Source organism: Humulus lupulus, chromosome 3 (assembly GCF_963169125.1).
Source record: "Humulus lupulus chromosome 3, drHumLupu1.1, whole genome shotgun sequence".
NCBI lineage: Eukaryota > Viridiplantae > Streptophyta > Magnoliopsida > Rosales > Cannabaceae > Humulus > Humulus lupulus.
This window is the reverse complement of record NC_084795.1, coordinates 193,200,780-193,226,161: the sequence shown is the minus strand read 5'-3', so window position 1 is coordinate 193,226,161 and position 25,382 is coordinate 193,200,780.

Sequence of the window (25,382 nt, the reverse complement as noted above, 5' to 3'; positions counted from 1 at the left end):
ATGGGGTTCGGTTTGGGCATTGGTTTTATGAGGCATTGATAGAGTTTGAAGAGAAGAGAAAAGAGAGGAAAAAGCTAGGGCAAGCAAGAAGAAGAAGAAGAAGAAAAGGAGAAGTGGGAGTCTAGGATGAGATCAAGGACTTTGTGTGGGTTCTCCATTGGAGGTAAGTGTTTTATACATATTTAAGTTTGGGTTTTGGTTTTGATTTGAGGAAATTAAATGCCTAAGCTAAGCTTTGTTGGGTTTTGGGATAGTTGCTGAATTTTAAGATCAATGGGTGTGAATCTTGGGTATATTGATGTTTTGAGCTTGAATCTTGAGTTATGGGTTGTTATATGGTCTATTTGATGTTTGAAATTGGTTTTGGGGTTTGGGTATTGGTTTGGTGTGATTTGGAAGGTTTTAGCTCGGAGAAAACGCAGGAGAAAACCCAGAATTCTGGGTCTGCGAAGGCGTGCCGCGGCACAGGTTTTTCGTGCCGCGGCGAGGGAGCCTCTGGCTGTTTGGTGCCGCGGCACAAGGATGTGGTGCCGCGGCACAAGGCTAAATTCAGGGCATCATTTTTAGGCAATTTTAGGCCTTTGCTCCGGGGGTTCGGGGGATGTCTCCGGGGTGTTGTTTTAAGGTTTTAGAGGTCCCGAGAGTGCGGGATTGGTCCCGGGAAGTGGTTTTGGGTTGATTAGTATTGAGGGATGTTTCTTGTGTGTTGTGACTAGGTTGTTGGTGAGGCTCATGCTTGAGGACCGTGCTCGCGGCTTTAGTGCATCAGGAGTCTCGGAATTCAGGTAAGAAAACTATAACACCCGAGGTTAGGGCATGGCCCCAGATTGTATTATGTGCAAATGTTTAAACTTAAATGAATCATGATGTGTGTGATTGATTATTTCGAATGTACTATATGTGTGATTATGATGAAATGAGCGGCCGTGGGCCGAGTACGGCGTAGGCCGGGGCGGCCGTGGGCCGAGTACGGCGTAAGCCGGGGCGGCCGTGGGCCGAAAGTAACACCTAGCACATGGGATGCTATATTCAGGGTGGGACCCAAGGGATACATGAGTTATCCTCGCGGTGAGAACCGATACCCCAGGCTTCGGTAAGGCTCTGGGGCGGCTTGGCCGTGTTTGCTTAGTCTAATGATTGACTTGTTTATTGTGGATTATCTGTTATGATAAACTGTATACATTGCATATGTTATGTCCTGCATGAGTTTTCTTGCTGGGCTTCGGCTCACGGGTGCTCTGTGTTGCAGGTAAGGGCAATGACTGAGTCAACCAACCATGAGTACGGAGAGCGTGAAGCGACGTGTACATGTTTGGCCTGCCCGACTGCTTTGGTTGGGGGTTTATTCGAAAATGGCTGTAATAATCTATAATTATATAATTTCTCAAACTGTAACCTTATTTCAAGATGTAATTAGTTTTCAAACCTTATTTTGGGATCCCAACTGTTTAATAATAGAAGTTTTGATGAAACGATGCATTTTCAAAGATTACAGCCTTAACTTTTAATTAGTCACACTTTTCTTTCAAAAACCTCGGTTAGCGAGTTCATTGCACACTGTTTTGTCTTAAAAACTCACTTAGTAACGGCTCTAAGGAAGTAGGGCGTTACAACTTGGTATCAGAGCGAGCCAAGGTTTATTGGTTCTGGAGATCGACCAAACATGTACGCTCGCTGTCAGTGACAAGCTCGACTCAGGGTTGGTTGGTATGATTGATTGATATGCTGAATATATGTTTGAATGCCCTGTTTGCCTACTTGTTAATATGGAGCATGAGGAATGAGATAACACATGTAAGAGATACTGATAGGGCCTGGCCCTTGACTATTGCATGTTGAGATTAATGCATGCTGAATGACATTGTGATGTAGATGGATGAATATTGGCATATTGGTTCGCGTTTTGTGTATATGCGATTAATTTTCTGGATGAAATTCATATGTTATATCTGTATATTGGCTTGTATGAAGCATGATGAGTATGGATATACTTAGTGATGATTGAATCTGGTAGCTAAATGTATATCATTGTGGATTTGACCTAGTATATGCTTGTGTGTGCATTATACCTGTAGACGTTCGGATCTAGTTGTGGATTGGTTCAGGGTATGAACCTCTGAGTTCAGGAGTTTGGTCGGTTTTGACGGATGAACTCGAGTCGTTGGTTCCTAGGAGGGTTTCATGGTCCTGATATGGTGATAAAGAGGGGCTTCTAGACATAAGTTGGAGTTGAGATCTCCAGTGATCCCTGGAAGCAGCAGCAGTGAGTCACTAGTGTGTGAGTAGGCTGTGGAGTTTGTTAGTTGAGATGGGATAGAAGAACAGCGGATTCTCTGGGGAGATGGTTGAATTAGATGTTTTAACAGTAAGGTTACCGGTGATGGTTTACTGTGAGGTATGGACAGATAAGGGTACTATATGAAAGGCGTATAGGGTGTTATCCTCTAGAGTTGAGGAAGGTACGAGCTGACAAGGAATTTATCAATGGATGAGCTGAGTTAATTCCACCCTTGGTTAAGAGGATGAGAGATCCTGATTAGAGGGTTGTGTTAAATGTTGAGGCAGAGAGTCGCTTGGAAGTGATACTCGGGCTGAGGTACTGGCTTATTGGGTTGGGAAGAACCTAGATGATGAATGGTTAGAAGAGATTTTAAAGACATGATTAGAACCGTGGAGACGGGCAAATGTTTAAGTCTGGTTTGGACTGTTAGGAGTAACGACAGCGTAGATCAATGGGTTTGGTGAATTGGATAATTCATTTTGGGAATTTATACAGATGGATGTATCTGGGATTGGTGGCGACCCATTTAAGGGCATGAGATCTGAAATAGCCTAAGGCATTTGGGCTGCTTTGAGGAAAGAGTTTTTGTCTGCATGTGGATGGCGGAGAGGGCCATATTGTTTGAGGAACTGATGGTTGATGTATAGAGCATGAGTGCTAGAGCCGCAAGGGCGGTGCTTCCTTTGATGGAATTAGTGAAGATAGATTCGTGATAATCAAGTTGAAAGAACCCCGGATAATGTTGTGGCTTTTGGATTGCCAAGAAAAAGGGGAAAAGTCTGACTGATAAGACGGTACTTTTGTTGATAGAACGCAGCGAGGTCGGATTCTCGATTGTTGAGATAGAAGGACCCCAGACAGTGCTTGGGCACCTAATTTGAGATTTGAAAGAAGCCTGATTGAAAAGGTAGATATCGAGATGGCGACAGGAACCAGGAGGTTAATTGGTATGCATATGAGGAAGAGGATGCCACCTGAGAGGAGGTCAGGTGAGGGCGTGACTTCTGCGTAGAATGACTTGAGATGTTAGGATGGATTTCCCATGGTGCGGGAAACGGAGAACTGGAATGCATCGATACATTCGAGGTTCGAGGCTGAGTCCTCAAGGATGAATATTTAACTGATGAGCTTATGCTTTGGACATGTAACGAACTGGAAGGGCTTGGTGTTGAGAATGTTCCGAGGGGGGAGATGGACATAGAAAAGTTGCCTCAAAGGTGCCATTTGAGAGGCTGGGGACGGTAATGCTTACTGAGAAGGAGTTAGAAACTCTGGTTGATGGATTGTTGAAGATATCATCTGGAGTATGTAAAGGATACTGAATGGAAACAGAGCTGACCAGTGGGGAAGCTATGAGGGTACGTAAAGAATATTTAGGGACTACTTCAAGGTCAGACTACAGATAGGGTTGGATTAAGGAATGTCGTAAAAGACGGTTTTGGCCGACAGAAAAGTCTATTGGAGCAATCGAAGGAATCTGAGCCTGGTATAGCTAGTGTGTTATACTGCGAGGATTGCTAGTATCGTCGGGTTAGGACGAAAAGTACAATGTTGGATACAAGATGGGACGATGTCCCCAAGAGTTGATCTACGACATGGTTATTGCCAGTTGGAAACCAAGGATATAGACATTTCGTGGATTGTCTAGTTTGCGCCGGCTAGAGTGTGAGGAGTTGGTAACAAAGATTCTGGAATGGTTCAAGCTACAACAGCACAGGTAAGTTCTTTAGACAGAGAATGCATGAACGGTGTGGGCAAGTCCCCTTCAAGCTCACGAGCAGTGCATGTGGACTACTCCCAGACAGAAATGGTGAGCAACTGATTATTATGCTGAAGACGTTAGTACCCAGAAGACAGAGTCTCAGGTAAGGTTCTACGGAGTGTTAGTTCGGTGTCGTCAGGAGTTCTCAGATTGCAGCTGCAAGAAGAAAGGACAGGTAAGAGAAGAATTGATCTGAAGTCGCAAAGAAGCTAATGATGAGCGTCTGAAGAATTGAAGGCATAACAAGACTTGTAAGCGCGTCATTTATTGCACAAGCACCTCCAGAGACGACTACATCAGAGATGAGGAGAACAGTAAAACTTGAGGTTAGACGGATTGAATGGTGTCAAATCAGAAAGAAATTCAGAAGACAAGGTAAGATTGTTTAGTATCTGGAATTTGTGTATGTTTTGGTTAATTGAAGAGTGATGGCCTAAAGGACTTGATCTATGATGAGGACGTGGACTTGTAGGGGTGCATCACGGATTAGGCACGCCCAGGCGCACCTGGCGCGAGGTTGGATCGAACCTTGCGGGAGATGAAAGTATGAACCTGGTTGATACACTTGGAGCATTAAGTTGACAGTTATGGATATCATAAGATGTTTAAGTCTTGGGTATTAGTGAGAAAGGTTAACGTTGAGACACAAATGTGGTGAAAAGTAACAGACGGATGATCAGTGTTTGAAATCCTCGATTGAGCGAGGGGAGTTATAATTGGAGACGGAACTCCTAGCTGTGAGGCGTGTGTCAGTCAGGGGATAGCGCCATAGACTGTGATAGAGTGGACAAGGCGACGACTGAGTTTGGCGTAACGCTAGTAGGTATGATTAGCTGGTGAGTGTCAATGATCTATGGAATTTAAAGTGTTGGCTTGAGTTGAAGCAGGGAAGGACCCTGCTAAGGTAGTACAAGTAGGGATACCAGGAATGGATGAAGGATCCAATTAGATTTGGTTTATGAACGAGAATTCTGAATGGATATCATTCCACCTCCTAGGGTACGTTGTACCGGGAGGGTCGAGCAGGTGGCGGAATCTAGTGTTTTCCTTTGGACCCTGAGGGGTTAGGTGATGTGGTAGTGTATCACAGGAATAGGCCACTTTGGACCTTGAGTAAAGTGATTGGACACGAAAAGTTTTAACCCGGTGGTTTGAGTTAACGTAGTTGGTTCAGGTGAACTGGTAGCAGGGTAAAACGTCGATGATATCAAATTAAGGCCCTACAGTATTTTAAATTTTGGAATGGATCTAAAGAACGAAAAAGAACAGAGTGGGAATCTGGGATTATCAGTTGATTGCAAGTGAAATGGCAGTCTGAAAGTTTATCAGATATCTTAAAGAATTGAGCGCCCGGTAGGCGAATACTTGAGGTTTTAAGGGAAGCGTTATCCCTGGTGAGTTAGCCGTGGTGGCAAATGTTGGCGTCTTGTTAAAGTAACACGACATAGGACATGATAAGAAATGAAGGATAGTGAATGCTACGGTTGGTTTCAGTTCAGAGAGAAAGCCAAAGAGGTCGTTGGAACTTCTTAAGGCAAGAGCGTCTGCCTATTTGAAAGGGAAAAGAGCTTATGAATGGTTAAATTATGAGGAAATAAAGCGCCGGAAGGAAAGAGTTGCATCTCTGCGTAATAACAGACGAGGATCTGTAAGGTGTTCAGAGAAAGAAGGGAGAGTTCTGACTCTTGATTCAACATAAAATTCCGAAGTTGTACTAAGGGTTAGGCCAGCGGGGCCTACAAGTTGATTCCACCTGGTAGAGGTGATGACTTTTGAGTACCTCTGGAATCAGGAATAAGACAATGAATTGGTCATTGTAATCTAGGCAGACCCTGAGGCTTCAGCAGGGTTGCGGTGTAAACGAGGAGCTATCGAGAGTATGGCCGTTAGACAAGATCTTGTGGGGCAAGATTGATGTGCCAGTAAGAGTGTGGTTGGAAACTAAAGTAAAGGCGGTGGACCTTGGGATTCATGGTCAGAGTTGTGGGTTTTCTGACTGATGTGTTGGATAAATTTCGAGGACGAAATTTCTATGAGGAGGGGATAGTTGTAACGACCCAAATTTGCTAATAAGGCTTAAGGGCCTTGATTAGAGTGCCAGGAGGGCATGATGGGAATTATGTGTGATTTTTATGAATTAAATGCATGATTATGATTTAAAGCATGTTATATGACTATTTGTTGATCTGAGATGCATGACTATGTATATTAGTATGCATGTGGGCCCGGATCGTGTTAGGAGGGCATAACTGTAATTTTGGCCATGTTGGGCATAACTGTGTTGGTATGTGATAATTGTATTCTGTGAATTGTACCACGTGTGTGTGGTTTTATTATTGTGATGCACGTGCCGAGACGGTCCTAGAGAGCTAGTTAACTTAGATGTCACAATGGGATTTTGTACCCGGCTCGGGAGGAGCCTAGGGGTACCTCGGGAATTTTATGGTTAAGTTGAGATTTAGCGGGTAATGGTTATTGGAGATTTAGTAACCTAGGTAACCATTAGTTACTGCTGAGAGTAACAAGTTTTAGAAAGAAAATGGTAGAAATGAAATGAAAGTGTAAAGACTTAAGTGCCCTTGGAGGTTTAGCTAAGGAGGATTAGTAGGAAGGGATAATTTGGTCTTTTGGCTGGGGATTATGAAAATTCTCAGCTGGGTATATGGGGTTCGGTTTGGGCATTGGTTTTATGAGGCATTGATAGAGTTTGAAGAGAAGAGAAAAGAGAGGAAAAAGCTAGGGCAAGCAAGAAGAAGAAGAAGAAGAAAAGGAGAAGTGGGAGTCTAGGATGAGATCAAGGAGTTTGTGTGGGTTCTCCATTGGAGGTAAGTGTTTTATACATATTTAAGTTTGGGTTTTGGTTTTGATTTGAGGAAATTAAATGCCTAAGCTAAGCTTTGTTGGGTTTTGGGATAGTTGCTGAATTTTAAGATCAATGGGTGTGAATCTTGGGTATATTGATGTTTTGAGCTTGAATCTTGAGTTATGGGTTGTTATATGGTCTATTTGATGTTTGAAATTGGTTTTGGGGTTTGGGTATTGGTTTGGTGTGATTTGGAAGGTTTTAGCTCGGAGAAAACGCAGGAGAAAACCCAGAATTCTGGGTCTGCGAAGGCGTGCCGCGGCACAGGTTTTTCGTGCCGCGGCGAGGGAGCCTCTGGCTGTTTGGTGCCGCGGCACAAGGATGTGGTGCCGCGGCACAAGGCTAAATTCAGGGCATCATTTTTAGGCAATTTTAGGCCTTTGCTCCGGGGGTTCGGGGGATGTCTCCGGGGTGTTGTTTTAAGGTTTTAGAGGTCCCGAGAGTGCGGGATTGGTCCCGGGAAGTGGTTTTGGGTTGATTAGTATTGAGGGATGTTTATTGTGTGTTGTGACTAGGTTGTTGGTGAGGCTCATGCTTGAGGACCGTGCTCGCGGCTTTAGTGCATCAGGAGTCTCGGAATTCAGGTAAGAAAACTATAACACCCGAGGTTAGGGCATGGCCCCAGATTGTATTATGTGCAAATGTTTAAACTTAAATGAATCATGATGTGTGTGATTGATTATTTCGAATGTACTATATGTGTGATTATGATGAAATGAGCGGCCGTGGGCCGAGTACGGCGTAGGCCGGGGCGGCCGTGGGCCGAGTACGGCGTAAGCCGGGGCGGCCGTGGGCCGAAAGTAACACCTAGCACATGGGATGCTATATTCAGGGTGGGACCCAAGGGATACATGAGTTATCCTCGCGGTGAGAACCGATACCCCAGGCTTCGGTAAGGCTCTGGGGCGGCTTGGCCGTGTTTGCTTAGTCTAATGATTGACTTGTTTATTGTGGATTATCTGTTATGATAAACTGTATACATTGCATATGTTATGTCCTGCATGAGTTTTCTTGCTGGGCTTCGGCTCACGGGTGCTCTGTGTTGCAGGTAAGGGCAATGACTGAGTCAACCAACCATGAGTACGGAGAGCGTGAAGCGACGTGTACATGTTTGGCCTGCCCGACTGCTTTGGTTGGGGGTTTATTCGAAAATGGCTGTAATAATCTATAATTTTATAATTTCTCAAACTGTAACCTTATTTCAAGATGTAATTAGTTTTCAAACCTTATTTTGGGATCCCAACTGTTTAATAATAGAAGTTTTGATGAAACGATGCATTTTCAAAGATTACAGCCTTAACTTTTAATTAGTCACACTTTTCTTTCAAAAACCTCGGTTAGCGAGTTCATTGCACACTGTTTTGTCTTAAAAACTCACTTAGTAACGGCTCTAAGGAAGTAGGGCGTTACAATACGGTTGTTTCAAATGAGAATGGCCCCGAAGTTCAGCAACGACCAGAAAAGCAACCGGTGGCCCACGACGATACTGGGAGTTCGACGTCATTGCTGACGAATCCAAACCCAGACTACTTAACTGTAGTAGAACTGGAAAACATGCAGTTAAGGAGCCATCTTGCTAAGGCAAACAGGCAAATTGAGGAGGTTTTGGCTCGGTTACCCTCACTTGTAACCGACGTTAATGTCAGAAAGAGGCAAAATGGGTTTCATAAGTCCCACAGAAATAACCGATCCAAGCCAAGTCGGTCAGTCAGAACTGCCACCCCAACTTCTGTGGCCATAGCGCAAGATCGCTGAACTGCTCAGCCTAGTGGCCCTCCTAGGGGTCAACGAAAAATTAGTCGATCGGTTAGAACCGTGACCCCAAGTTTGGTACCACCGTCTCATGCTCATGGGAATACCCATGGCAACCCACGAGGAGGAGCTGGGGCAAGCTCAGAGAGACAAAATGTTCTGACCAATCCTCTTGCGCCACGATAGGATTTCCAAGTACAAAGAGCTAGAAATGGTGGGGCAGAGAGACCGCGGGCTAATTTAGTTCACCCTGATGGGACAAGAATTTCCTCACCAGTCAAGCATCCCCCATCACCCATAAGACATTCGACACCGCCTTGTTCTGCACGAGACATTCCTGTTCATGGGAATAGCAGGAGAAATCCTCCTCCGTCTGCTTGGGACATTCTTCTGTATGGGGATAGCAGGAGAAACCCTCCTCCGTTTACCTCTACTTATGTCCTGCGGACCCGAGTCAATAGTCCGGATCCTTAGCCTCAACCGTGAGTAGTGAGCTTGGCTAATGGAAGTTATTGGACTGAGAGCCACCGAAGTGGCAGGTCCGAAGGCGATCAGAGAAATCACCTGAGTTCGGCTCAGAGTCCCCGATTCGATCCACAGCCTAATCTGCGAGATCGTATAAACTCCTAGAGAAGAAATTCAGCATGCTTTATGTGCGGGGCAGTAGGGCATCTCAGGAAAGACTGCCTAGCAGTGAAGAAAGGTGAAGCGGGAAAGGTGGATGGCTTGACTCCAGCTCGAGTATTCACCTTGATTCGGCGGAGGCTGAGGCTAGTCCCTCAATAGTGACAGGTCAGCTTTCTAGCGCTGGCTTTCCTTTTACAGTGTTGATTGATTTTGGTGCTACACATTCTTTTGTTTCTAGTAGAGTGATTGATAGATTGTGTAGACCTAGTGAGTATCGGACTGCAGGGTTTGGGACTTTATTGCCTACAGGGGAATTGGTAGTATCTAGGAGATGGATTAGGGCACTGCCAGTGATGGTTGATAGTAGGGAACTCTCGGTTGATCTGATTGAGCTAGATATGGAGGATTTTGATATGATCTTAGGGATGGATTGGTTGGCCAGGAATGGAGCTACGATTGATTGCAGGAAGAAGATGGTTACTTTTGAGCCTGAGGGCGAGGACCCTTTCGTCTTTGTGGGTGCGGTGTCTGGACCTTGTGTACCCATGATTTCAGCATTGAGGGCTAGAGACTTGTTGCAGGGGGGATGCATAGGTTTTCTGGCCAGTCTAGTGGATACTGCTGGAGTTATGCCGGCAGGGCCGGGAGAGACCAGATTGGTGTGTGAGTTTTTAGATGTATTCCCTGAGGATCTGCCAGGTTTGCCGCCGGGCAGGGAGATTCAGTTTGAGATTGAGTTGGCACCGGGGATAGAACCAATATCAAGGACACCGTACAGGATGGCACTAGCAGAACTAAAAGAGTTGAAGATACAAGTGCATGAACTTCTGGATTTGGGGTTTATCAGGCCTAGTTATTCTCCTTGGGGCACTCCAGTGTTGTTCGTTAAGAAGAAGGACGGGACTTTGAGGATGTGCATCGATTACAGAGAATTGAACAAGTTGACTATCAAGAATAAGTACCCTCTACAAAGGATTGATGACTTTTTCGATCAGCTGCAGGGTAAGACAGTGTTCTCAAAGATTGATCTTTGATCTGGTTATCACCAGCTGAGGATCAAAGATGAGGATATACCGAAGACGGCCTTCTGGATACGTTATGGGCATTATGAGTTCTTGGTCATGTCTTTTGGTCTGATCAATGCCCCAGCAACTTTCATGGATCTAATGAACAGGTTGTTCAAGGATTTCTTAGATGAGTTCATTATTTTCTTCATCGACGGCATTTTGGTATATTCTAGTTCAGAGGCAGAGCATGAGCAGCATCTCCGACAGGTTCTACAGAGGTTGAGGGAGCATCAGTTGTATGCCATGTTTAAAAAGTGTGAGTTTTGGTTACCAGAGGTGACTTTCCTTGGACATATAGTTGGGGAAGAAGGGATTAAGGTGGATCCATCCAAGGTTGAAGCAGTAAGGGATTGGCCGAGGCTAAGGAATGCCTCGGAGGTGCGGAGTTTCCTTGGGTTGGCAGGTTACTACAAACGATTCGTTGAAGGGTTCTCGAAGATTTCTTCACCGATGACAGAGTTGACAAGAAAGAATCAGAAGTTCATCTGGTCAGAGAAGTGTGAGAATAGTTTTCAAGAGTTGAAGCGACGGCTTATTTCTGCACCTGTGTTGAGTCTTCCTTCGGAGGAAGGAAAGTTTGTGGTCTACTGTGATGTGTCGAGGATGGGTTTAGACTGCGTGCTGATGCAGAATGAGAAAGTTATAGCCTATGCATCTCGATAGCTGAAGGAGTATGAGCAGCGGTATCTGACTCACGATTTGGAGTTAGCAGCAGTGGTATTCGTACTGAAGGTGTGGCATCATTATCTGTATGGAGAGAAGTGCGAGATATACACTGATCATAAGAGTCTGAAGTATTTCTTTACTCAGAAGGATCTGAATATGGGGCAGAGACGTTGGTTGGAGTTGGTTAAGGATTATGACTGTGATATCCTTTACCACCCTAGGAAAGCCAACGTGGTGGCAGATGCGTTGAGCCGGAGGGCCCCAGGACAGTTGTATAGTTCCACCTAGATTTCGAGGGAATTAGATGATGAGATGGTCAGGGCAAGGATAGAACTGGTGGTAGGCCAGTTAGCCAATATCACTTTGCAGCCGAACCTGTTAGAGCGGATCAAGGAGGGTCAGTTAGTGGATGTACAGTACCAGGAAGTTAGGCAACATGTCTTTGCAAGGACAGCTAAGGATTATTCAGTTTCTGAGACAGGTTTCTCCAATATCAGGGACGGATATGTGTTCCGACAGATGCGGGGGTTAGACGAGAGATATTGGATGAGTCTCACACTACGCCATACTCACTTCATCCAGGTACCACAAAGGTGTATCAGGATCTACGGACATTATGTTTGTGGCCCAGGATGAAGAAGGATGTAGTTGAGTATGTGTCTAGATGTTTGACATGTCAGCAGGTTAAGGCTGAGCATCAGCAGCCAGCGGGATTGCTTCTGCCTTTGGGTATCTCAGAGTTGAAATAGGAGGATATTACGATGGATCTCGTGGGAGGATTACCCAGAACAGTTTGACTTCATGACTCGGTGTGGGTGATAGTGGACAGATACACCAAGTCAGCTCATTTTCTACCAGTGATGTCGACGTATTCAGTGGAGCAGTATGCAGAGCTGTATGTGAGGGAGGTAGTTCATCTCCATGGAGTTCAAAAGTCTATTGTATCTGACCGAGACCCTATCTTTACCTCCATGTTCTGGGGAGCTCTGCAGAGAGCCATGGGGACTCAGCTGAAGTTTAGCACAATTTTTCATCCTCAGACTGATGGATAGTCTGAGAGGACGATTCAGGTATTGGAGGACATGCTTAGAGAATGTGTGATTGACTTTGAGGGTTCGTGGAGTAAGTATCTCCCATTGATCGAGTTTTCATATAACAACAGTTATCATTCCATGAGATGTTATATAGAAGGAAGTGCAGATCGCCCATTCATTGGGATGAGATGGGTGATAGAAGGTACTTGGGGCCAGATATGGTTCACAAGACTAACGAGGCTATTGAAAATATTCGAGCGAGAATGCTTGCTTCACAGAGTAGACAGAAAAGCTATGCTGATCCTAAGCGTAGGAACGTGGAGTTCCAAGTTGGGGACCACTTGTTTCTGCGAGTATCACCATTAAGGGGTGTGAGGAGGTTTGGAGTGAAGGGCAAGTTGAGCCCTCGGTTTGTTGGACCTTTTGAGATCCTAGAGAGGATTGGGCAGGTGGCTTATAGACTGGCCTTGCCGCTGTCGCTATCAGAAGTTCATAATGTACTCCATGTCTCTATGTTGCAGAAGTATGTTTCTGATGAGACGCATGTGCTGAAGTACGAGGACTTAGAATTGCAGACAGATGTGTCCTATGAGGAGAGACCAGTTCAGATTTTGGATCGGAAGTACAAAGTCTTACGGAATAAGACGATTCCGTTAGTGAAAGTGCTATGGAGGAATAACAAGGTCGAGGAAGCGACCTAGGAGTTAGAGACAGCGATGCGGGATTAGTATCCAGAGCTATCGAGTTAAATTTCGAGGACGAAATTCTCGTTAGGAGGGGATAGTTGTAACGATCCAAATTCGCTAATAAGGCTTAAGGGCCTTGATTAGTGTGCCGGGAGGGCATAAATGGGATTAGAGTGAATATGTGATTAATGATGTGATTAATGATGATTATATGATGATTAATGATATTATGTGATAATATGGAATAAACATGTGATATATGTGAGAACCACATTATTATGTGGGCAGGTTCGCGGGACGATCCTAGGGTCAGATAGCGGGAAAAGTCACAACGGGACTTAAAATATGACTTTGGACAAGTAAGGGGTACTTTAGGTATTGGGTAGTGATTTGGACTATCGGGTTATGAAAATAAATATATGGAGATATATTTGAGGTTAGGATGTGTAGGCGGGAATATTGGGTGATTTTACCGTTTTGGCCTCGAGGACGGTTCTGGCACCCCGAGCCTTGGGATTAGCTTAACAAGTAAGACAAAAGTTAGGAAGCCTTTAGGGAAAAATAAACTGACTTAATTTTCTACTCAGCTGGTTACTCTCTCTCTCTCACTCTAAAGAAAAACAAAGGAAACTAAATTAGAGACACTCAAGGGAAAACAGAGGAAATTGGGAAATTAGATCTGCAGAACTGCTGGAAATTTAAGGGAATTCAGGAGCAACTTTGAGGATTAGCTCAGTAGACAATCAAGGATTAAACCAGGGCTAAGGTAAGCATGAATTTCTTTCTTTCTGTGGTTAGAACTTGAGTTTCAGCTGGGTATTGAGGTATTGTTCAATTGATGATTAGGGTGGAATTGAGCTGGGGAAATCCTTGGAATCAGCTGGGTTTTGGCTAGAGGAAGGGTTCAATAAAGAAGGTAAGCTTTGTTTCATGAATTGGTGATTTGAGTTTGAGTTTTGACTAATCAAATTGGGTGTTTAAGTTCTTAGAGTTTCAAGGGTTGAAAGTGAGTTTTCTATGGGTTATAAAGCTGAATTTTTGTTGAATTGTGTAGCATAAGTTGTGGAAATGTTGGGTGTTGAAGTAGGGAGCTCAGGGGTGGTTTTGGCTGAGGTTTTGAGCTTTAAAATGGTGGGTTTTCTGGGTTCAAAAGGAAGGCCCGCGGCTCTGTTCTAGAGCGCTATGGTCCTAGGATGAAGAATAGCGAAGGAGGCTCAGCCAGGGGTGAGCGCCGCGGCGCCCATTGCAAGGGTCGCGGCGCGTGTCTTTGCCAGGGTGACCCTTGGTTCTGTTTTGAGGCTAGGGCTGCGGCTAAGCTTCAAAGGCCGCAGTCCTTGGTTGTAACGACCCAAATTCGCTAATAAGGCTTAAGGACCTTGATTAGTGTGCCAGGAGGGCAGGTTGGGATTTATGTGTGATTTTATGAATTAAATGCATGGTTATGATTTAAAGCATGTTATTTGACTATTTGTTTATCTGAGATGCATGACTATGTATACTAGTATGCATGTAGGCCCGGATCGTGTTAGAAGGGCGTAAATGTAATTTTGGCCATGATTGGCATAACGGTATTGATATGTGATAATTGTATTCTGTGAATTGTACCACGTGGGTGTGGTTGTATTATTGTGATGCACGTGCCGAGACGGTCCTAGAGAACTAGTTAACTCAAGAGTTGCAACGGGATTTCTGTACCCGGCTCGGGAGGAGCCTAGGGGTACCTCGGGAATTTTATGGTTAAGTTGAGATTTAGCGGGTAATGGTTATTGGAGATTTAGTAACCTGGGTAACCATTAGTTACTGCTGAGAGTAACAACTTTTAGAGAGAAAATGGTAGAAATGAAATAGAAATGAAAGGACTTAAGTGCCCTTGAGGTTTAAGTAGGAAAAGATAGGTAAGTAAGGGTAAAGTGGTCATTTGGCAAGGTTAATAGACAAATTTGGGCTGTGTATATGGGGTGTACGGTTTGGGGCTTATTTATGTTTAGTCTTGATAGAGTTTGAAGAGAAGAGAAATGAGAGGGAAAAGCTAGGGCATGAGGAAGAAGAAGAAGAAGAAGAAGAGAAGGAGAAGTGGGAGTCTAGGAAGGGGTCAAGCAAGCCTTGTGTGGATTCTCCATTGGAGGTAAGAGCTTTATACATACCTAAGTTTTGATTTCTGTTTTGAATTGTAAAATCTAGAGCTTGAGTTAGTTGTTTGAGTTTTGGGATGAGTTGCTGAAAATAGGAATCAATGGGTGTGAATCTTGGGTGTATTGATGTTTTGAGCTTGAACCTTGAGTTATGGGTTGTTATATAGTCTATTTGATGTTTGAAAATGATTTTGGGGTTTGGGTATTGGTTTAGTATGAATTGGGAAGGTTTTAGCTCGGAGAAAACGCAGGAGAAAACCCAGAATTCTGGGTCTGCGAAGGCGTGCCGCGACACAAGTTTTTCGTGCCGCGGCAAGGGAGCCTCTGGCTGGTGGGTGCCGCGGCACAAGGATGTGGTGCCGCGGCACAAGGCAAATTTCAGGGCATCATTTTTAGGCAATTTTAGGCCTTTGCTCCGGGGGTTCGGGGGATGACTCCGGGGTGTTGTTTTAAGGTTTTAGAAGTCCCGAGAGTGCGGGATTGGTCCCGGGAAGTGGTTTTGGGTTGATTAGTATTGAGGGATGTTTCTTGTGTGTTGTGACTAGGTTGTTGGTGAGGCTCGTGCTTGAGGACCGTGCTCGTGGCTTAAGTGCATCAGGAGGCTCGGTGTGCAGGTAAGAAAACTATAACACCCGAGGTTAGGGCATGGCCCCAGATTGTATTATGTGCAAATGTTTAAACCTTAAATGAATCATGATGTGAGTGAATGATTATTTTGAATGTACTATATGTGTGATTATGATGAAATGAGCGGCAAGGGCCGAGTACGGCGTAAGCCGGGGCGGCCGTGGGCCGGGTACGGCGTAAGCCGGGGCGGCCGTGGGCCGAAAGTAACACCTAGCACATGGGATGCTATATTCAGGGTGGGACCCAAGGGATACATGAGTTATCCTCGCGGTGAGAACCGATACCCCAGGCTTCGGTAAGGCTCTGGGGCGGCATGGCCGTGTTTGCTTAGTCTAATGATTGACTTGTTTAATTGTGGATTATCTGTTATGATAAACTGTATACGTTGCATATGTTATGTTCTGCATGAGTTTTCTTGCTGGGCTTCGGCTCACGGGTGCTCTGTGTTGCAGGTAAGGGCAATGATTGAGTCAACCAACCATGAGTACGGAGAGCGTGAAGCGATGCGTACATGTTTGGCCTGCCCGACTGCTTTGGTTGGGGGTTTATTCGAAAATGGCTGTAATAATCTATGATTTTGTAACCGATCAACTGTAAACTTATTTCATGATGTAAATAGTTTTCAAACCTTATTTTGGGATCCCAATTGTTTAAATACTAGAAGTTTTTATTGAGTCAACGCATTTTCAAAGAGTACAGCCTTAACTTTTTATTAGTCACACTTTTGTTTCAAAACCTCGGTTAGCGAGTTCATTGCACTGTTTTGTCTTAAAACTCACTTAGTAACGGCTCTAAGGATGTAGGGCGTTACAACTTGGTATCAGAGCGAGCCAAGGTTTATTGGTTCTGGAGATCGACCGAACATGTACGCTCGCTGTCAGTGACAAGCTCGACTCAGGGTTGGTTGGTATGAGGGATGGACATGTCTAAATATATGTTTGAATGCCTGTTTGCCTGCTTATTTATATGGAGCATGGGGAATGAAATGACATATGCATGAGATACTGATAGGGCCTGGCCCTTGACTATTGCATGTTGGGATTGATGCATGCTGAATAATACTATTATGTATGTGGATGAATATTGGCATAATGGTTCGCATATTGAGTGTATGTGGTTGATTTTCTGGATTTAATTCATTAGTTATATTTGTATATTGGCTTGTTTGAAGCATGATAAGTATGGATTTACTTAGTAACGATTGAATCTGGTAGCTAAACGTATATCATTGTGGATTTGACCTAGTATATGCTTGTGTGTGCATTATACCTGTGGATATTTGGATTTAGTTGTGAGTTGGTTCAGAGTATGAACCTCTGAGTTCAGGAGTTTGGTCGGTTTGGACGGATGAACTTGAGTTGTTGGTTCCTAGAAGGGTTTTGTGGACGTGATATTGTGTTGAAAGGGGGTTTTAGATATAAGTTGGAATTGAGATCTCCAGTTACCCCTGAAAGTAGCAGCAGAGGATCACTAGTGTGTGAGCTAGCTGTGGAGTTTGTTAGTTGAGATGGGATAGAAGAACAGTGGATTCCTTTGGGGAAACTAGCTGATTCCGATGTGTTAACAGTAAGGTTACCAGTGTTGGTTTACTGTGAGGTATGGACAGATAAAGGTATTACATGAGAGGTTTAAGGGGTGTTATCCTCGGGTTTTGAGGAGAGCTCGAGTTGGCAAGGGATTTATCAATAGACGAGCAGAGTTAATTCCACCCTTGGTTAAGGGGATGAGGGATCCTGATTAGAGGGTCGTGTTAATGTTGAGGCAGAGAGGTACCCGGATTTGGTACTCGGGCTGAGGTACTGGCTTAATGGGTTTGGAAGGACCTATATGATGAAAGGTTAGAAGAGATTTTAAAGACATGATTTGCACCATGGAGATTGGTGGGCTTATAAGTTTGGCTTGGACTGTTGGGGGTAACAACAGTGTAAATCAATGGGTTTGGTGATCTGGGTAATTCATTTCGGAAAGTTATACTGATGGATGTATCCGGAATTGATGACGACCCATTTAAGGATTTAAGATCGGGAATAGTCTAAGGTATTTGGGCTGCTCTGAGGTATGAGTTTATCGTCTGCATGTGGATGGCGGAGAGGGCCATGTTGTTCGAGGAACTGATGGTTGATGTTTAGAGCATGAGTGATAGAGCCGCAAGGGCGGTGCTTCCTTTGATGGAATTAGTAAGGATAGATTTGTGATAATCAAGTTAAAGGGACCCCGGATAGTTCTATGGCTTCTAGTTTGCCAGAAAGGGGGAAAAGTCTGATTGATAAGATGGTACTTGTGGTGATAGAACGCAGTGAGGTCGGATTCTCACTTTTGAGGGGAAAGGACCCCAGACAGTGCTTGGGCACCTAATTTGAGCTTTGAAAGAAGTTTGGTTACTAAGGTGGTTGTCAAGATGGCGATAGGAACCAGGGAGGTTATTGGTATACATGAGGAAGAGGATGCCACCTGAGAGGAGGCCAGGTGAGGGCATGACTTCTACGTAGAATGACTCGAGATGTTAGGATGGATTTCCCATGGTGCGGGAAACGGAGAACTGGAATGCATCGATACATTCGAGGTTCGAGGCTGAGTCCTCAAGGATGAGCATTTAACTGACGAGCTTATGCTTTGGACATGTAACGAACTGGAAGGGCTCGGTGTTGGGAATGTTCCGAGAGGGAGATGGACATAGAGAGGTTGCCTCAAAGGTGCCATTTGAGAGGCCGAGGACAGTAATACTTATTGAGAAGGAATTAGAAACTCTGGCAGATGAATTGTTGAGGATATCATCTGGAGTACGTAAAGGAGACAGAGCTGATCAGTGGAAAAAATTACGTGGGTATGTAAAGAAAGATTTAGGGGATACTTCAAGGTCAGACTACAGATAAGGATCGGTATAAGGAATGTTGTAAAAGACGGTTTTGGCCGACAGAAAGTCTATTGAAGCAATCGAAGGAATCTGAGCCTGGTATAGCCAGTGTGCTATACTGCGGGGATTGTTGGCATCGTCGGGTTAGAACAAAAGTTTAATGTTGGATACAAGATGGGACGATAAGTTGATCTAGGACCTGGATTTTACCAGTTGGAAACCAAGGATAAAGACTTTTCGTGAATTGATTAGGTGGCACCGGGTAGGGTGTGAGAAATTGGTAACAAGGATTCTGGAACTGTTCAAGCTGCAGCAGCACAGGTAAATTCTTTAGGCGGAGAATGCGTGAACGGTATGGACGAGTCCCCTTCAAGCTCACGAGCAGTGCATGTGGATTACTCCCAGACGGAAATGGTGAGCAACTGATTATTAGGCTGAAGACGTTAGTACCCAGAAGGCGGTGTCTCAGGTAAGGTTCTACGGAGTGTTAGTTTGGGAGTCGTCAAGAGTATTCAGAATAGAGCTACAAGAAGAAAGGACAGGTATGAGGAGATTTGATCTGAAGCCGCAAGGAAGCTAATGAAGAACATCCAAAGAATTGAAGGCATAACAAGACTGGTAAGCGCGTCATCTACTGCATAAGCACCTCCGAAGATTTCTACATCAGAGATGAGAAGAACAGTAAAGTTTGAGGTTAGATGGACTGAGCGGTGTCAAATCAGAAAGAAATTCAGAAGACAAGGTAAGATTTGATTGGTTACGGACGATGATGGAATTTGCGTGTGTTTTGGTTAAGTAAAGAGTGATTTCATAAAGGACCTGATCTATGGTAAGGTTATGAAAATGTGGGAGTGCATCACGGGTTGGGCACGCCCAGGATTAAATTGATGCGAGGATGGATTAAACCTTGCGGGAGGCGACAGAATGGATCATGGTTGATGCACTTGGAACATTAAGTCGACCGTTGTGTATGGCATAAGGAACTTAAGTCTTGAGTATTAGTAAGAAAGGTTATCATTGAGACTCAGTGCGGTGAAAAGTAACAGACGGATGATCAGTGTTTGAAATCCTTGATTGAAAGAAGGGCGATGTAATTGGAGGCGGAACTCCTAGCTGTGAGGCATGTATAAGTCAAAGGATAACGCCATAAATTGTAATAGAATAGACAAGGCAACGTCTGAGATTGGCATAATGTTAGTAGGCAATGATTAGCTGGTGGGTGTCACTGAGCTATGGAATTCAAAGTGTTGGCTTGAGTTGAAACAGGGAAGGACCCTGTCATGGTGGTACAAGTAGGATACCAGGATCGAGTGAAGGATCCAGATAGGATTTGGTTTTGAATGAGGGTTCTGTATGGTCATCATTCCACCTCCTAGGGTACGTCGTACCGGGAGGGTCGAGCGGGTGACGGAATCTTGTGTTTTCCTTTGGACCCTGAGGGGTTAGGTGATGTGGTAGTGTATCACGGGAATAGACCACTTTGGACCTTGAGTAAAGTGATTGGACATGAAAAATTTTTAACTCGGTGGTTTGAGTTGATGTAGTTGGTTCAGGGGAACTGGTAGCAGGGTAAAACGTCGATGATACGGAATTGAGACCCAAGAGTATTTTAAATTGTTGGAATGGATTTAGAGGACAAAAAGAACAGAGTGGGAACCTGGAATTATCAGTTGATTGCAAGTGATTGGCAGTCTGAAAGTTATCAAATGTCTTATCGAGTTGAGCGCTGAGTAGGCGAATACTTGAGGTATTAAGGGAAGTGTAATCCCTGATGGATTAGTCGTGGTGGCAATTGCTGGTGTCTTGATTAATGTAACGCGACATAGGGCTTGGTAAGAGGTGAAGGATAGTGAATGCTACAGTTTGGCTTTAGTTCAGAGTGAAAGCCAAAGAAGTCGTTGAAACTTCTTAAGGCAGGAGTGTCTGCCTATTTTGAAAGATTAAAGAGTTGGTAAATATCTAATTTATGAGGAAATAAAGTTCCGGAAGGAAAGAGCTGCGTCTCTGCGTAATAACAAACGAGGATTGGTAAGGTGTTCAGAGGATGAAGGGAGAGTTCTGACTCTTAATTCAGCCTAAAATTCTGAAGTTGTATTAAGTGTTAGGCCAGCGGGGCCTACAAGCTGATCCCACCTAGTAGAGGTGATGACGTTTGAGAATCTCTGGAATCAGGAATAAGACAATGAATTGGTCATTGTAACCTAGGCAGACCCTGGGCTTCGGCAGGGTTGCGGTGTAGCGAAAGGCTATCGAGAGTATGGCCGTGAGACAAGATCTTGTGAGGCAAGATTGTTACTCCTGTAAGACTGTTGTTGAAAAGTAAAGTAAAGGCGGTGGACCTTGGAAGTTATGGCCAAGAGCTGCGGGTTTATTGACTGATATGTTGGATAAATTTCGAGGACGAAATTTTTATGAGGAGGGGATAGTTGTAACGACCCAAATTCGCTAATAAGGCTTAAGGACCTTGATTAGTGTGCCAGGAGGGCAGGTTGGGATTTATGTGTGATTTTATGAATTAAATGCATGGTTATGATTTAAAGCATGTTATTTGACTATTTGTTTATCTGAGATGCATGACTATGTATACTAGTATGCATGTAGGCCCGGATCGTGTTAGAAGGGCGTAAATGTAATTTTGGCCATGATTGGCATAACGGTATTGATATGTGATAATTGTATTCTGTGAATTGTACCACGTGGGTGTGGTTGTATTATTGTGATGCACGTGCCGAGACGGTCCTAGAGAACTAGTTAACTCAAGAGTTGCAACGGGATTTCTGTACCCGGCTCGGGAGGAGCCTAGGGGTACCTCGGGAATTTTATGGTTAAGTTGAGATTTAGCGGGTAATGGTTATTGGAGATTTAGTAACCTGGGTAACCATTAGTTACTGCTGAGAGTAACAACTTTTAGAGAGAAAATGGTAGAAATGAAATAGAAATGAAAGGACTTAAGTGCCCTTGAGGTTTAAGTAGGAAAAGATAGGTAAGTAAGGGTAAAGTGGTCATTTGGCAAGGTTAATAGACAAATTTGGGCTGTGTATATGGGGTGTACGGTTTGGGGCTTATTTATGTTTAGTCTTGATAGAGTTTGAAGAGAAGAGAAATGAGAGGGAAAAGCTAGGGCATGAGGAAGAAGAAGAAGAAGAAGAAGAGAAGGAGAAGTGGGAGTCTAGGAAGGGGTCAAGCAAGCCTTGTGTGGATTCTCCATTGGAGGTAAGAGCTTTATACATACCTAAGTTTTGATTTCTGTTTTGAATTGTAAAATCTAGAGCTTGAGTTAGTTGTTTGAGTTTTGGGATGAGTTGCTGAAAATAGGAATCAATGGGTGTGAATCTTGGGTGTATTGATGTTTTGAGCTTGAACCTTGAGTTATGGGTTGTTATATAGTCTATTTGATGTTTGAAAATGATTTTGGGGTTTGGGTATTGGTTTAGTATGAATTGGGAAGGTTTTAGCTCGGAGAAAACGCAGGAGAAAACCCAGAATTCTGGGTCTGCGAAGGCGTGCCGCGACACAAGTTTTTCGTGCCGCGGCAAGGGAGCCTCTGGCTGGTGGGTGCCGCGGCACAAGGATGTGGTGCCGCGGCACAAGGCAAATTTCAGGGCATCATTTTTAGGCAATTTTAGGCCTTTGCTCCGGGGGTTCGGGGGATGACTCCGGGGTGTTGTTTTAAGGTTTTAGAAGTCCCGAGAGTGCGGGATTGGTCCCGGGAAGTGGTTTTGGGTTGATTAGTATTGAGGGATGTTTCTTGTGTGTTGTGACTAGGTTGTTGGTGAGGCTCGTGCTTGAGGACCGTGCTCGTGGCTTAAGTGCATCAGGAGGCTCGGTGTGCAGGTAAGAAAACTATAACACCCGAGGTTAGGGCATGGCCCCAGATTGTATTATGTGCAAATGTTTAAACCTTAAATGAATCATGATGTGAGTGAATGATTATTTTGAATGTACTATATGTGTGATTATGATGAAATGAGCGGCAAGGGCCGAGTACGGCGTAAGCCGGGGCGGCCGTGGGCCGGGTACGGCGTAAGCCGGGGCGGCCGTGGGCCGAAAGTAACACCTAGCACATGGGATGCTATATTCAGGGTGGGACCCAAGGGATACATGAGTTATCCTCGCGGTGAGAACCGATACCCCAGGCTTCGGTAAGGCTCTGGGGCGGCATGGCCGTGTTTGCTTAGTCTAATGATTGACTTGTTTAATTGTGGATTATCTGTTATGATAAACTGTATACGTTGCATATGTTATGTTCTGCATGAGTTTTCTTGCTGGGCTTCGGCTCACGGGTGCTCTGTGTTGCAGGTAAGGGCAATGATTGAGTCAACCAACCATGAGTACGGAGAGCGTGAAGCGATGCGTACATGTTTGGCCTGCCCGACTGCTTTGGTTGGGGGTTTATTCGAAAATGGCTGTAATAATCTATGATTTTGTAACCGATCAACTGTAAACTTATTTCATGATGTAAATAGTTTTCAAACCTTATTTTGGGATCCCAATTGTTTAAATACTAGAAGTTTTTATTGAGTCAACGCATTTTCAAAGAGTACAGCCTTAACTTTTTATTAGTCACACTTTTGTTTCAAAACCTCGGTTAGCGAGTTCATTGCACTGTTTTGTCTTAAAACTCACTTAGTAACGGCTCTAAGGATGTAGGGCGTTACATTGGTTGTCCACTTGATCTTTTAGGTTTTTTTAAGGACTTAGACCAATCCTAGGAAGCTCGGGAACCATTCCACCACCGTGCTTGGTGGGATTTGTTTTCCTGGAAGTTTTTTTTGTGACCGGAAACCGTAACTTGAGTTTTAATGAGACCTTATACTTTGGTTGTGACTAGGTGATAAAGGCTTAGGCTCAGGAACGGATCGTGCTTGAGGGGTGTTGCTCGTAATCCAAAACAGTGAAGATTAAAGGTAAGAAAACTGCACCTGGTTGAATATATGTGACGAGACTAAGAGTTCCCTATTGTAATTGCTTGAAATGATGGTATTATGCCATGCACGCTATTTAGTGAAGCAACGGCCTAAGGGTGCCAAGGGTAACACTAGCGCACAGGGCGCGGCTCGGCCATTGGTAGCCGAGGACAACTTATTATGCACTGAGCTCGGTTTAAGCGGGCCGGAGTCAGTGGGTTAAACAGAGGGTGCGGCCTAAGTCGTCGGCCCTGAATATTATGTGATATGAGTGAAATATGTGATTGATTGTATCTTGAATCTAAATATATGCGCTGAATGTTTAATGTGGATTATCTGATGGGAGTTCATGCGTAATGAATTAACTGTCTGTTATCGTTGATTGTGTTGTATAAGATGTTTTCTTGCTGGGCCTTGGCTCACGGGTGCTACGTGGTGCAGGTAAAGGCAAGGGCAAGTTAGATCAACCCTGATTGGAGAGCTCTGCAGGGAGAATTTACATGGCAGGCCGCTCAGCCGCCACGGTTGAGGAGATTGCAGGGACAAGAGGACCAGAACCTTGTATTTTCCCTAGTATGGCTAATGTTTACTTTTAACGGTTGATGTAACGACCCAAAATCGCTAATAAGGCTCAAGGGCCTTCATTAGTGTGCTTGGAGGGCATAGTGGAATTTATGTGTGATTTTATGAGTTTAATGCATGGTTATGATTTAAAGCATGTTATATGACTAATTGAACATTGAGATGCATGACTACGTGGTTAGTATGCATGTTAGGTGAAATAATTATGCATGTGGACCCCGTTTGCATGATAGGGGTAGATTGGTAATTTTAGCCCGCTGAGGGCATATATGTGATAATTGTATTCTGTGAATTGTACCACGTGAGTGTGGTGTTATTATTGTGATGCACGTGCCGAGACGGTCCTAGAGAGCTAGTTAACTTAAGAGTCACAACGAGATTTCTATACCCGGCTCGGGAGGAGCCTAGGGGTACTTTGGGAATTTTATGGTTAAGATTGAGATTTAGCGGGTAATGGTTATTGGAGATTTAGTAACCTGGGTAACCATTAGTTACTGCTGAGAGTAACAAGTTAGGTGAAAGAAATGGTAGAATTGCAATATAGGAGAAAGGACTAGAGTGCCCTTGAAGTGTAGTTAGCAAAGGGTTTTGATGAAGGGGTAAAATGGTCATTTGGCTGGGAAATTGATATATTGCAGCTGGGTATTAAGGGGTACACGGTTTGGGGGCTTGGTCATTTGATGCTTTGATAAATTGAAGAGAAGAAAAAGGAGAGGGAAAAAGCTAGGGCATGAAGAAGAAGAAGGGAGCTGAAACTTGAAGACTTAGGGGATGAACCAAGGAAGCTTAAGGTTGGATTCTTCATTCAAGGCAAGGTTCTATGCAATTTTAAGAGTTGTTTCTGTTGTGGTTTAGGAATTTGAAGCATGGTTTAAGCTTTTCAAGCTTTGGTTTATGTTTTTGGTTTATGGGTTTAGATTTCTTAAGTTGAGATCAAATGGGTGGATTTTGAGTATGATTGTGTTATTGAGTTGGGTTATGATGTTTATGGGTTGATGTATGGTCTATTTGAAATTTGAAATTAGTTTTGGGGTTTAGGTAATTGTTTCGGATGATTTGGAGGGGTTTAAGTTCGGGAAAAATGCAAGAGGAAAACCCAGAATTTTGGGCCTGCGAAGGCGTGCTGCGGCACAGTTTTTGCGTGCCGCGGCGTGGAGCTCCTGGCTTGCTGGGTGCCGCGGCACAAGGCCAATTTCAGGATGTCATTTTTGGCAATTTTAGGCCTTTGCTCCGGGGGTTCGGGGGATGTCTCCGGGGTGTTGTTTTAAGGCTTTAGAGGTCCCGAGAGTGCGGGATTGGTCCCTGGAAGTGGTTTTGGATTGGTTAGTATTAAAAACTGTTTTATGTGTGTTGTGACTAGGCTATTGGAGAGGCTCGTGCTAGAGGACCGTGCCCGTGACTTTGGTGCATTGTGAAGCTCGGGATACAGGTAAGAAAACTATAACACCCGTAGGATAGGGCATGGGCCCATAGTGTGATTGCCGGGCATGGCCCTACATTGCATTACATGTTAGGGTGCAGATTTAAATAAATTGGCATTTG